The sequence below is a fragment of the Marmota monax genome, unplaced genomic scaffold (assembly GCF_021218885.2).
Source record: "Marmota monax isolate L192 unplaced genomic scaffold, Marmota_monax_Labrador192_F-V1.1 WCK01_AAM20220418_F8-fsc00075, whole genome shotgun sequence".
In the NCBI taxonomy this organism is placed as follows: Eukaryota; Metazoa; Chordata; class Mammalia; order Rodentia; family Sciuridae; genus Marmota; species Marmota monax.
In genome coordinates, this window is record NW_026694772.1 from 1,217,035 (window position 1) to 1,232,483 (window position 15,449).

General features: G+C 33.5%; 1 protein-coding gene across 11 annotated transcripts in view; it reads left to right on the top strand.

Annotated features, from left to right (window-relative positions):
• Nucleotides 1-15,449, top strand: part of Dmd (dystrophin) — a 2,205,817-nt gene that overhangs the window by 1,004,814 nt on the left and 1,185,554 nt on the right. The gene's annotated exons all lie outside the window — the stretch shown is intronic.

The following is a 15,449-nucleotide window of genomic DNA, read 5'->3' on the forward strand; positions in this document are numbered from 1 at the left end:
ATGACAGGAAAAGCAAGAGAAGCATTATCATTGGAAAAAGGTAAATGGAATGAAAACATATAATGATGAACAATTCACACGAATGAACTGATTCTAGAAGTTATTCTTTACAGAAATTAACATGTTGGAACATTGCATCATCCTCTAAAATTTCAGGTAATGTCAAAGTAGGTTTGTTCATTTAATTGAGACAGTATGAAAAGTTGGAGAATATAAAATATACATCTCCTCCTTGTCTACTTTTTTTTGCTATGGAGAATTTGTTGAATTGATTTAAAATCATTTTAGTACTTACCTTACTTAAAATATTCAGCTTTTTTACTTTTTAGTTACTTTAGGGAACATTTATATAAATTCCTTTACCTCACATCACATGAAATTTTGTTTTCTTTTAAAATTTGAGGTTTAAATGAATTTCTCTAACAGTGTAGAACAATTTATTTCAAAGTTTTGTACTCTGAATTTAATTTTCTAAGTTTTTCTCTGCTCCCAGAGAAAATCAAACCATTTTTAAAATAATATTATTTTTAGAATCTCTAACCTCTGTCCATTTCTAGCCATCCTTACTTTTATTTTATTACTTAGTTTACTATACTAGGCTCTAAAACAGATACTTCCAACATTAGCATCTCAGTTGTCTCCTCTAAGTTTTCATAGTTTATTCCCAAGAGTTTTATCCAGAGTTATTTTTCTGAAATGTAAGAACTTTTGTACTCTCATATCATTTCTCTGACAAAAATTTTCAGATTCATTAACAGGGCATTTTTGGCCTTCCCATGACCCATGTTCATCTGGTCAGCACCACTGCTTATAATTCACTTCCTGTTTTACACCTTTCCAAAATTGTGCTCTAGCAACATTAAATTATTTTGTAGGTCCCCAAAATGTTCTATGTTCTCTGTCCTACCTATCCTTCATGTCTCACCTAAGGTATTATATCCATCTTAATATTCTAAGACTATTGTTGGATCATAATGTCTGGAAACTTAGATGTTGTTCTACCTTATAATGTAAAATATAATACCAATAAATCACTTGGTATTTGTAAATGTTTTCAGACTTGGTGGCTACCCTGTAGAGTACATTCTTTGATAGGCCTATTTCTACCATTTACCATATAATTAGCAATTTGTTTACTTTTTGCCATTTTCACAAGTTATTTAAAGGCTATGGTTTTTTTTTTTTAATTTTATGTGATGTACTCATATCTAATATAGTGCTGGATATAAAGTAGATGTCCCATGTATCTGGACTCAAAATCCTTCCATAAAGCTGAGAGTATTTCTCCCTTGGATGGCATAATAGATATATCTCAAATTGAAAACATGTGGTTCTAGAATGTCTGAATCAGGCTTAATGAAGTAATAGAAATTCAGAAATCCTGTGTATACACTGAAAAGACAGTCTTTACCACCCAAATATAATTTCAATATTCCCCATTGATTGTGAGCTTCTGCAAGCTTCTCCAATGAGGTCAGTTCCATTACCTTCTTTTGGAGTACTCATTACAATGTCAGAACATGCTTGTTTCTCTCTTATTCTCTTCAGTCACTTTTTCTCCCAGCATTCCTGGCTACCGACCATTCCCTAAGTACCTCTGAGGTTTCTTGAGTAGCCAGTGATTACTATAATTCTGTAGGTACCTATTATTCTCACACTAAAGAAAAGATAAATCTTTGTGTTTTGTGAAGCTTCTCCTACACTTATAATTCATATTTGACCAGTGAACCAGACATTTACTTTTCAAAGGACCATTCAGACATTTCCCTTCCAGTTCACCTTCAATCCAAGACTTAAAAAGAAGCACAAGCACTAATGAACTTCCCCAGAGTAGTTAAAATCTCACCATATATCTGAGATCTTTCCAATTTCTAGCAAAAGACAAGAGTGTCTTCTTACCTAGTAGATCCACTTTTCCTTAACCAGAGACAGAAGAGACTTCTAATTTTACTCCAGTTGATTTTTTCTAGGAATTAGTCATGAACCTTTCCATTTTCCATGATTTCTACTCTAGTCTCAGATTAAACTGTTTTAAGTATTTGCTTAGGAGCAGAAACCCCAGAGTCAAATCTGTTTTAGAATCCTGGCTTTGCTATGGGTTCTAGAGCAAGTTCCCAATTCTTATGCTCCACAAACTCCTCCACTATAAAATAGGATATGAATAGTACCTATGTCGCTGGATCATTATGAGGATTAGTTGACATAGTACTTATAGAGGGCAGCGTGGATTTCTTATACCTGGTAATCATTCAGTTACAGTGACTATTTTGATGAGGAAATGATGATCATGGCACTGAAAATCTTGGACAGTAATTTATTTGAAAACTCTTTCAAAATTTCCTGATCACCACAGAGAAATGAATTAGACTCAGTTTCTGATTTGAGCAACTTCCTAGTCCTAAAGAGAAAATGAACAACTAGCCAGTAAAAATGGGTTGATGTATATGAGCTCTGATAGTAGGCAAGAATAAGATCCCTGGGGAGTGGAATGAAAACATCTTACTCAGACTCGGGAATAAATGAAAATGTACAGACCATTCAACATTTTGTCCTACAAATAACAGAAAGTAACTCTGATTACATTAGGTAGAACTATGTAATGTACATAGTTATGGAAGGATATCAAATCTCTCATTGGATGGATGAGAAGGCCTTAGTCAGGTTTAAAACAAGGCTAGACATCCAGCACCATATCCAGCACTAAGATACAAGGTAAATATGAATTACAGATTGGTGTCATAGCCATGATCCACTGCTATTACAGGTGAATCATTCCCACTGAAAGTGCCCTGTTTATTGTCACTGTCAAGAAATTTCTAAATTATTCACTGTACAATTAAAGTTTCTGTCAAAAGCACCTGATAAAGCAGAGGTTTGTTTATTTTCTGTACCAATTAACAAATATTTTAGTCTGTATAGACCCTGTAGTTTCTTTCAGAATTTTTCATCTCTGCTACTGCAGGGTGAAAGAAACCATAGGCAATACATAAATGAATCAGCAACACTTATTCTGAGAAATCTTTATTTACCAAAATAGTCGGCAGACTAGATTTTGTGGGTGGACCATAAATTGAAGACTCCTGTTGTAACATAGGCTTACATCATGGAACTAAATTCTAACTTCCAAGAAAAATGAATAACTTGGATTGGTAAGTATTATAATGATAATCAGGACCTTGTGTCTCACTGAGACCAATACAATGGTAGATTCTTAAGTTTGGGGACAGATTTAGAAGCTATGCTGTCATAAATAGACAAAGTCCAGTACAGCCTTCATGCTGGGTTTTTGACAAAAATCTGCTGAATTTTAAATAAACCAACTTGAGTTTAAATCAAAATTCATTTGAGTCTATCAGTAATTTTTCATATATGCTCCATGTATAATATTGTATTAGTCCACTATTAACACAATGATGCTATGATACAAATCACCCCAGAACTTTAACACTTAAAATAACAGATGTTTTTGAACATTTGTTGCTTTTAATTTAGGTGACTCGGGCTGGGTTTGGCTAGGAAGCTCTGCTTCAAGATTCACAATTCATGTTAAATTAAGATCTGATATGTATGTCTTTACTCTGGGCCTAAGATAAAGGGTCAGTGGCATGCTCTTCTAATGATGTATCCTCAGAGCATGAATCAAGTCTAACCTGCCATAAACACTAAAATCTCAACTCCTGTCAAGGCCACTGACATTTCTTTGACCAAGGCAAATCACATGGATAAGACTGATATCGCTACACTGGTAAAGCAGTTTCTTCGTATAGTGGAAGAAGATAGATACATTAATTTTAGCTGAACAATAATCTGATAATCTAAACTTTTTATAGCCAGAAAATAACTTAGTATTTTTTCCTTCTTTTTTTTATTTTACAGAGGACAAAACTAAATTACACCAAGGTTAAATGACTTGATGTCAAGTGACTTGCCCAAGCACATACTAAATGGCACATCTGCATTTTTCTCACAAAAATATTTAATTCTAATAGGATCACATATTTTACTCACAAAAAGTTACAAATAAGAGAAAATTCATTAGATTCTCAGCATTCCTAAGTCATAAATTCTGAGACTATCTATCACCCAATTCATGAATGTTATAATTGCAAAGCTCACCTTTGTTATATGTCATAAAATAAAGCAGACATACTCTTTAGGTGAGGACAAGGAAGGAATTAAAACTAAACTGATTTGTGACTGCTCACTCATTTTCTTGAAAACTGTTTCAAAAATTGTCTTCCAGCAAATAGAATTTCAGCACGTATCTTAGCAAAGTTACAAATAATTAAAATGTTAAAAGTGACTCCTTTCCAGAGGTGTTTTTGTTGCTCACAAATAGTAAACATAATCAATATTAAATCCACAAATATCATGATCTATGGATATATATATATATATATATATATATATATATATATATATGTGTGTGTGTGTGTGTGTGTGTGTGTGTGTGTGTGTGTTTGTGTGTGTATACACATAGGAGATAAATATGTACCTTATTGATCAATTCTGTTTTTATTGGCTAATTGGTAGATACTCACTTCTTATAAAATTTACCTACAGGAAATATGAAAATAAAGAATTAACATAAGATCTATCTGGTATTAGAGAAACAAAGCCCTTTTCTTATTCCCAAAATAAGAAGGGCCTACCTACTAAGTGCCAGATACTGTCCTGTTTTCTTTAATTTCATTCTAATACCATATTTCTATGTCTCAAAATATTAATAAATCTGCCACATTTTCAGAAAATTATTTCTTAAAGCCTAAGAGTGTAGTACAGTTAAAATGAGATAATAAAAATTAAAGTAATTCCTAGAGTACAAATTGCTGAATAGCCATAAGATGGCATTGTTGTGTAACAACATGGTTCTGGTCTAACATCAAGAAAGTGCTATTTTAAAATTCGTATTTCTCCTTGTAATTCCATTTAGCCAGATATTTTGGAGTAGTTTTCCCATCCATTTAAGTAGTTAGATTCAATATGATTCTGAGTTTTATATGTGATCTAAAGAAGACATGAGACCAAGAGTATTGATTCCTGTGCTAGAGGAAACAAAAAAAAATCTCCAAAACATTAATAGGGAAATCAGCATGAGAGCACTTAAAAATCAAATTCTATCATCAATGATGTTTTGTAAAATAAATGAAATGTTGGCAAATAAAAAATATGAACACAGTGTGACATAAAAGAAGTCAGGCCAAAAGAATATTTATTGTATAAAAACATTTAAAAACCAAAAGCAGACATGATAGGGGTTAGATGTCAGATTATGTTTCCTTTCTGAAAAATAATGATTATCAGATGCAAGAGCAGGTTCCTAAAATCTGGATAATGTTTTGTTTCTTGGTCATGATGCTAGTTATATTGATGTGTTTCCTATTTTAATTGATTTTAAATAACTGACAGTGGAATGCATTACAATTCTTATTACACATATACAGCACAATTTTTCATATCTCTGGTTGTATATAAAGTATGTTGACACCAATTCAAGTCTTTATACATGTACTTTGGATAGTGATGTTCATCACATTCCACCATCCTTGCTAATGCCCTGCCCTGTGCCTTTTCCTCCCACCCCTCAGCCCCATCAAGAATTCATCTATTCCTCCCATGCTCCCCCGCCCTACCCCACTATGAGTCAGCCTCCTTATATCAGAGAAAACATTTGGCATATGTTTTATTGGGATTAGCTAACTTCACTTAGCATTATCTTCTCCAATGTCATCCATTTACCTGCAAATGGCATGATTTTATTATCTTTTATTGCTGAGTAAAATTCCATTGTGTATATATGCTACATTTTTTATCCATTCATCCACTGAAGGCCATCTAGCTCTGAGAAGGAAATGAGGAAAACTACCCCATTTACAATAACCTCAAAAAAAAAGATACTTGGGAATCAACTTAATGAAACAGGTAAAAGAGCTATAAAATGAAAACTACAGAACCCTAAAGAAAGAAACTAAAGAAGACCTAAGAAGTTAGAAAGACCTACCTTGCTCTTGGATAGACAGAATTAATATTATCAAAATGACTATACTACCAAAAGCACTATACAGATTTAATGCAATTCTGATCAAAATCCCAATGGCATTCCTCATAGAAATAGAAAAAGCAATCGTGAAATTCATCTGGAAAAATAAGAGACCCTGAATAGCTAAAGCAATCCTTAGCAGGAAGAATGAAGCAGGTGGCATCATTATACCAGAACTTAAACTATACTACAGAGCAATAGTAACAAAAACAGCATGGTATTGGCACCAATACACACTGGCCGACCAATGATACAGAATAGAGGACACAGAGACTAACCCACAAAATTACAATTATGTTAGACAAAGGTGACAAAATCATGCATTGGAGAAAAGATAGCCTCTTCAACAAATGGTGCTGGGAAAACTGGAAATCCATATGCAAAAAAATTGATGTATTTCCTTTAAGAAAGTTTATGGGACTTCACACTTGTAATGTATATACTTTTCTGCCTGAACACTGAAGTGAAATTTGCTGGTAAGTTTTAAAATTAATAAATATACTTTTAAGTACAAGAAGAATAAAAAAATAAGATATTAAAAAAAGAAGCCTTAGGAAAACATACTGCATTGTTCTATATTTGAATTTCACCTGGATCCCTGAATACTATCATTGCCTAATTCCGACTCTCAGATAAGCATGTGGGCACTACTGCTTTAGAGAATGTTTTTTTCCAAATTTGTAACCATCGTTCTGGGAGCACAGTATCACAAGCCAATAGGATATTGAAGGTGGGAGAGCTGCAAATTGTTTCCCAGAGATTTCTTCATTGTTCTGTCCCAGTAGTGCCAAGCCCACAGCACTGAAGCACTCCTTCAAGCTGCCATTTTTACTGCAGGAGGCAAAATGAGACAAAAGAAAGAAAAGAATGTAAAACAGGAGTAGAATCCAAAGAAATCTGATGTGAAGAGAAAGTGCCTAAATCATCTCTATATTCAGACTCTAGGAAATGAGCATATAATTCTGCAAGCCCACTCCTAATGCAAACTTCCTATAAACATTTGCTATTTTATTTGTAATTTTTCTACTAAGACATTCAATAAATATTTTTCTCTCATGTTAAGGTAAGGTAAATAACCTCAAACTGCTGACAGATTGTAAGGATAGCATACTAATCCTCATGTCATTTCCATACAATTCTATCTTCTAAAGTGGAAGCTAGAGGGGCAGATGCATAATCTGGGAGCTTTTCCAGAACTGTTTGTTTCTAAATTAGATACTCTGCTATAGTAGCATTAGCAGCCTCTTCAATTTTCACAATGCCATATGTAGTTGAGAAGATACATGATAAGCACACATCACCAACTCAGGAAAGGTTAACACTACAGTCTTAGAATTAGTCTCTGTCATATCTGAAGATTTTCACACAAGATTAAATCTTCACCCTTCGGCCCCCAGGCCAAAGTATGGGCCAATACATTATTCTACTGTTAGTTTCTGAGCTTCATAGAATTAAAAAATAAGGGATAAGAAAAAAAATTTCCATAATATGAGAAAGTTGTTTATATCCCTTTTCAGAATCATTATTTTACTCCAAGTGAATGCATTGAGTCATGGAGGCAATATAAAGGAAAATGTGATAGATTGAGGAAGAAGCAAATTTCTGTTCATGACCATTTCTTTGAACTGTTAAGACCAAAATGAAAGCAAAGACTTCTGTTTAGATTTTCAGTCTCAAGATCTTTTTGAGAATCATTATTTATTAACAAATTTCATACACTGCATTTTTAAAATTTAGCTCACATATGTAAAGGAAGTACTAGAGAACCCACCACAATACATTTGGCAGGAAACTTTCTTGTAAACAGATACACTACCAATTCACCTGAATGCTAGAATTTATTCTTAATCTTCAAGTTTTTTTCATAGTTAAGTATATTGTTTGCTATTTATTTTTCTATTTTGGTCTACATTGATAGGACTGATTTATTTATGAAAGGGTACTTTGAAATGTATTCCATAGAAATTTCTGCCCATCAGCTTATCTTCTGTATGTTCCCATTGCTAGATACTCAAGAGCTGCAGAATCATTTGCTTTAATAATCACCATATTATACAGGATCATTTACCTTATATTTTCAACATTTTCAGATTCTTATAAATCTTTACAGTTCACAGAGGTTAGTTTAAAACTTTCTTCAGATAAGAAATTAACTAGAAATAAAATTCTCATAATCTCAGAGTTAACTATACATCAATATCCTGAATCTTTTTCTCAAAGTTATTGAACATTTTTGTTTCCCAGGATAGTTCTATACACACAATTCCATTCTTCATTGCAGACATTCTATTTCTTCAGTGGACAAGCTACAATTTTGCTTATTATCTAAAAAACTCATATTTTAATTATTGTCAATAGAAAAAGACTTATAAAAACAGATTTTATATCAATAGGACTAACCTCATTTGGGAGATAATTTCAATATTTGACTTTACTTGCAGTGTGTTTCTTGGCTTTTACTTATCACAAATGTCCCTTCTCTAAATACACACTTTTAAAATTCTGCCTGGAGCAGATGAGCTTTTGAAGATGTTGTTATAAAGCAAAACTCTTCTAAATGTAATTTTCCAAGAAACTCTTTATCAATTATAATTTGAATTTGCTGAGAGAAATAGAGGCTCAAGTTAATAGTGCATTAAAGCAGACAGAAGCATGTTTTCATCTCCTGAAGACACTTGGAAGTATGAAGTCAAGACTGGTTTAGTGGCTCTGCTTATTTCTGCTTTCTGTCCAACTGTCCTTATGTGGTGAATTCTTATCTATGTGTTGCAAGATGGAACTTCCACCACATTCACTTTCAATGAAAAGGTGCAAGAAGGTAAGGAAAAAAGTGCAAAGGGTACATAGAAATTGTCTTTTAGAAAATTTACTTGAAGGATGCCACATTGCATTTCTTTTTTTACTTTCTTGGCCAGAGGTCAGTCACATGACCACACCTAAGCTGCAAAGGAGACTAGGAAATGTAATCATTCCATAGGTGCTCTGCACCTATTTTATGGGTATTTGGTTTTGAGATAATTGCAAAAGAGGTAATGGAAGAGAATACAGTGTCTTCAAAAAATGCATAGAAAATATGTTTTCTTTTTTAAGCAGCCCTAATAGAAATGTTAAAAGGATAGATATGTATAGGATTAATCCTTTTCCCACTTTCTTTCATAATATGAGGAATTCTGATTCAGCTAGGATTCTCCTCTTCTTGAATTATCCCAGTATAAAAGTAAAAGTTTCTCATTATTTTTATATTCACACACTTTTCTGTCTTTACATGCTCAAAACACTTTCTTGTTTATAAGTTTTTGTCCAACTTAAACCTAACACACTATTCAGGAAAGGAGAGATGTGGAAAAAAAAAACTATAGTATCATAGTTCTTCTAAGTTATATATTCCTTACATACAGGGCTAAGGCTTCCCTATGTTTACTGTGGTTGAGACATAAGTTATGCAAGTTACATGAAGTTAATAAGTTTAGTTTCTCAACTCCCAAAAGAACCACTAAAAAACAAGTATGTAAAACTAAAGCTAAAATTATGAGCATGTACTAAAATTTTAGGCTTCACTTTTTTCTGGATAGGTAAGATGAAACTTGCATAAAATAAAAGACCTGCATATTTTATATTTTTAGTGCATTGTAGTTATACATAATAGTAGGTTTTATTAAGACATATTGATAAATACATATAACATAGTTTTCTCCATTTTATTCCTCAGTACTATCCAGTTCCCTCTCCTCCTCCCTTCCCTCCTAATCCCCTTCCTCTACTCTATTGGTCTTCTATTTATTTATTTATACATTTATATATGTATTTGGAATACATTGTGATGTATTCATATGCACATGTCATAATTTAGCCAAATTTATTCCCTAATTCTCCTTTGCCTCCCCCTCCTTCCTTCTCTTTGGTGCCTTATTTCTACTCTACTGTTCTCACTTCTATTTTTATTATTATCTTTTATCTTTAGCTTCCACAAATGAAAGAAAACATTTGATCCTTGACTGTGTGAGTCTAGCTTATTTCACTCAGTGTGATGTTCTCCAGTTCCATCCATTTACCAGCAAATGACACAGTTTCTTCTTTGTAGCCGAGAAGAACTCCATTGTGTATATATACCACATTTTTTTATCCATTCGTGTATTTATGGTCACCTAGATGGGTTCCATAACTTGAATGTTGTGGCCTGTGCTGCTATTACAATATCTGATCTCAACTTATGCTACAGTTACTTTTTTATTGACACTTCTGTGCCAAATATGGGTTTAGTGTCTTACATGTATCATCTCATTCTCAGGAGAACCTTATTATCTTAGAGATGAATTAATTTACATTTAGAGAGAATAAACAGTTTTCCCAAGCTCATATAGGAAGTGTATTAAGAACTTATATTTTGACTCACGTTATGAACTCTTATCTGCTGCACCAAATCCTGCTTCCAATAAATCCCACATTGGATTTCTTATTCTTAAGGTCTATGTTCTCCCTTCCAGATTTCCTAGCAACAACAGGGATACATATAAATAATTTGTTTTTTAACTCCTGATTCTGAAACTACAATTTCTTAAAAAGGTGTTTAAAATTCAGGTCATTTTTTTGTGTTCAATATCAGTAGAAGAAATGGAATGTAATTACATAAAATGCTTAGTAAAGCCAAATGTAAAGGATCTTTTAAAATGCATGAGGACCCCTGACCTTTACTTTAGGAAAGACCTAATTATCAGTCAGGACCCAGTGCAGGCATCATGACTTGAAATCCCCTCTGGTCTCAATCTATTATTCTATTCTCTATTCTTCAAACTCTCTGTTTATATATTGCTGGTAAACGTCCTTATAATGAATTTATGTGTCTTACATAGCTGTATATAACTCTTTACCATTTTTTAGAGTTTTTGTTCCAACATAGTGTAAACAATATCACATACCTTTTATCATCCCTAAGTCAAACAATATGATTATATGGTAACTGTTCAGTACATGTTAAGTTTTTTTTTTGATTGATGACCTTAAATTTATTTTTTATTGGTTGTTCAAAACATTACAAAGCTCATGATATATCATCTTTCATACATTTGACTCAATTGGGTTATGAACTCCCATTTTTACCCCAAATACAAATTGCAGAATCACATCAGTTACACACTCACGTTTTTACATAATGGCATATTAGTGACTGTTGTATTCTGCTACCTTTCCTATCCCCTACTATCCCCCCTCCCCTCCCCTCCCATCTTCCCTCTCTACCTCATCTGCTGTTGTTCAATTCTCTCCCTTGTTTCCCCCCCCTTTCCCCTCACAACCTCTTATATGTAATTCTGTGTAACATTGAGGGTCTCCTACCATTTCCATATGCTTTCCCTTCTCTCTCCCTTTCTCTCCCCCCACTCGTCTCTGTTTAGTGTTAATCTTTTCCTCATGCTCTTCCTCCCTGTTCTGTTATTAGTTGCTCTCTTTATATCAAAGAAGACATTTGGCATTTGTTTTTTAAGGATCGGCTAGCTTTGCTTAGCATAATCTGTTCTAATGCCATCCATTTCCCTGCAAATTCTATGATTTTGTCACTTTTCAGTGCTGCGTAATACTCCATTGTGTATAGATGCCACATTTTTTTTTATCCATTCATCTACTGAAGGGCATCTAGGTTGGTTCCACAGTCTAGCTATTGTGAATTGTGCTGCTATGATCATTGATGTGGCAGTATCCCTATAGTGCGCTCTTTTAAGATCCTCAGGGAATAGACCGAGAAGGGCGATAGCTGGGTCAAATGGTGGATCCATTCCCAGCTTTCCCAGGTATCTCCATACTGCTTTCCAAATTGGCCTCACAAATTTGCAGTCCCACCAGCAGTGTACAAGTGTACCCTTTTCCCCACATCCTCGCCAACACTTATTGTTGTTTGACTTCATAATGGCTGCCAATCTTACTGGAGTGAGATGGTATCTTAGGGTGGTTTTGATTTGCATTTCTCTGACAGCTAGAGATGGTGAGCATTTTTTCATGTACTTGTTGATTGATTGTATGTCCTCCTCTGAGAAGTGTCTGTTCAGGTCCTTGGCCCATTTGTTGATTGGGTTATTTGTTAAATGGTAAACTATTCATTCAAAAGTTATAACAGTCAAGGGTTGGGGGTGAAGCAGTTGACTGCCATGCATGAGGCCCTGTGTCAATCCCTAGGCCCACAGAAAAGGAGTTTTACTGTTTGAGAATGAATAAGTTCTTGAAAAACTATTTTATTAACAAGAACTCCATTTCCACCATAGTTTATTTAACAAAATATTAATGTAGGATAATTTTTTCATATTCAATTTCATCTTCCTATAATAAGGTTGAATTATGACTTTTAGGTGCTGTGTTACATAGCAATATATAAAATAATCTGTGACCATGATATATTCTTCTAATTACAGTATTTGAGAGACATAAAAAGTCTCTCATAAAGAAAAATATAGCAATTAGCCACTAAAGTCAACATAAATTTTTAGTATTAGGTTGTCGGTTTGCTTACATTTTTTCCTTTCTTGCTTATTTTAAATTCTACTATTTGGGGGTAGGGATTTGTTGCAATTACAAAGTTCTAACAGTTTAAAAACATCTGTTTACTCAGTGAGAATTGCAAGTTCTTGCCTGTAAGGCAATTTTCACCAGAATTATTTTTGTATTAGTTTTAGTTTATCCATGAACACTCTCAAATTCCTCTTGAAAACATCAGTTTCCTCAAGGGAAGACTGCCCATTACTAGCTAAAGATGTGGGGTTTTTTTTGAGATTTCATCCTGAAACAATAAGTTTAAAAATATCTTTGTGGTTTCCTAGAATGGATGGATATTGATTAAAAAAATGATAGTTTAGATGGACATTTTAAAAATTCTTACCTTTTTAGTGATTTTTACATTTGAATAAAATAAAACTAATCTTTTTTTCCTCAGATGGTGATTTCTTGTTTGTTTTCACTCTCTTGAATTCCTCCTTCCCTCCCTCCCTCCCTCCTTCTCTTCCTTTCTTCCTTTCCTTCTTCCTTCCTCTATCATCCTAAGCTTATTCCCTTCTTCCCTTTATTTTATATTTCCCTTATATGCCAAGTTATAGCTTAGTACTTAGAAACTAAGGATGGTCATTTTGTGCCTTTTGTTTTGAAGGAATTCTAGACTGAAGAGAGATATAATTTTATAATCTTTATGGGTACCTTTCATAAATTAGCAGCACACAGATTAGGATATAAATGCCAAACTTATTATTGTCTCTGATCTCTTTCCTTAACTCCTAATAATTAAGGAATGACTTAAGGTAGCTTTCCATTGGATCCTTACCATAGTGTGCCAGTATTAATCACCTATAGCTACAATGATGCTCTGTAACAAACACACCCATAATAGCAACCACTAATCATCCCTCTGTTTATTGGGCTACTGTAATTAAACTCTGCCTCAGTCTTTGGGACTGTAGATTGTCCCAGTAAGTCTCATCCATGTGTCTCATTCTAGAGTCCAAGCTGGAAGGGAAGTAGATACTTGGAGTATATTCTTAACATGGTAGAGTTACCAATGTTTCAGAAAGGCAAGTAGAAACATATGATGAGAGGTATTTTTGTAACTGGAACATATGTAAGAGCTATATTTGTAACTGGAATACATCTCTTTCTTTCACATCCAATGGTCAAAGCAAATCAAAGCACATATTCAAAGTCCAGGGCCACAGAAATACACTGTTCATGAAGTCATGTCAAAGGGTAGAACAATAATACTGCTATACAATACAATTGGGGATGACAATTGAAAATACTATATTACCCTAATAAAATAGTACACTATTGGTTAATCATTTTTGATGGAACACATAAAATTATCTGGGAAAGCCCATCCCATAATTTTTTGATGCTGCTTGGAAATGTATTCTGAATCCGTTTTCTACAAATTTTCTAATATTTGAGGTATTCTTATTTTACTAAAATAATTATAATATTATAAAACAGAAATTTAAAACTTCCTTAAAAACTGAGTTTTGAAACAAACATAAAGTCACAGTTTTATTTATCAACTTGAGATTCTCCCTGGATGTTGGGTTTCCAAATAGCATCATGACTTTCCGTACCCAGCTGTCTGATGCTTGAAACTACCATAAGCTGACTATCATGGCTTACAGTATACCCTTGAAGAAGGCCATCTGGTTTATGTCTCTTGGCAAAATTTGTTTAAAAACAAGCAGCTGCAATTACAAAGTAAGAAGGAGTCTCTGTCTAACTGTGGTAAATAAGTAGCTTTGAAATGCACATAATAAAGGATTTTTCTAATCCAAGAAAACATCTCCAAAAATATGTTTCTCTTACAACTAAAAGAAAAATCTGCAGAATTTAATGAAGAGAAAAGGACCCCATTGAATTTATGTTTTACTGGATTAAAATTAAGTAAAAAACAAAACAAATAAGATGGCATTGGTGAGTGGTAACAAACAGGTTATAACTATTTTGATATTTATTTTGGAGATTATTTTATTTAATGATTCACATTAAGCAATTTGATTACTTTGAAGATCTATCATTTAATCCCTAACATTCGTTGATATATAATAATTCACTGAAATCTTTCTCCTTATACTATCTTTATGTATACCTTTATACTCATTTTCTATTGCAAAAGAAATATGTGCTTCAATTTTGGAAAGTATGAATGGGTTTTCCAGTCTATTTAGGTATTTTTTTTATGAACTACATCCATAGGCTCAGACCAAAAATGCTTAAGGACTGATTATATTTTTCCTAATAAAAATTCTTAGGTTAATAGTATTTTGGTTTGGGCTTTTCCATAAGTAATTCTAGAGACGAGGATTTGAGTTCAAATAGTTTATGTAGGCATTGATTCTACCCTGGTAGAATAGTGTGGCTGTGAACAAAAAGGGAGGAGAAAGCAACCTGTAAAGAGTATGTTATCAACCTAACTACCACTATGAGGAACTAGAGCTTAGTTTCATGGAGAAAGTATGAGAAACCATAAAACACATGCCTCAGATATACCTTAGAAAAGAAGCATGAACTGTGATGTTTATACTCCAATATTAATCATTTTTAAGAGCTACTCACAGTGTCAGAAAATTAAATTTCCATTTTGCAAGCACCTCCAGCATGTCTTACATATGGCTGTAAACTGTGTTTTCTGCTTCAGGCAAACCTGAGAGACCAAGTAAGACATGCAGTTAGTGGCTGTTGGACATCAGCTAAGGCAAAAGAGAATAGGTGAAGCTCCAAAGAGATCTAATACATGTGTGGCAATTGAACATGATTCCCCTAAGAAGGACCACAACACTTCCCAACCCAGCTGTTTGCTCTTCTGTTCTTTCTTATTCTATTATGACTCCTGCTGTTCCCTGGATCCTGACTTATTCAAAATTTCTGCATTCTAATGCTTGTGTGTCTCTTTCCAGTTCTT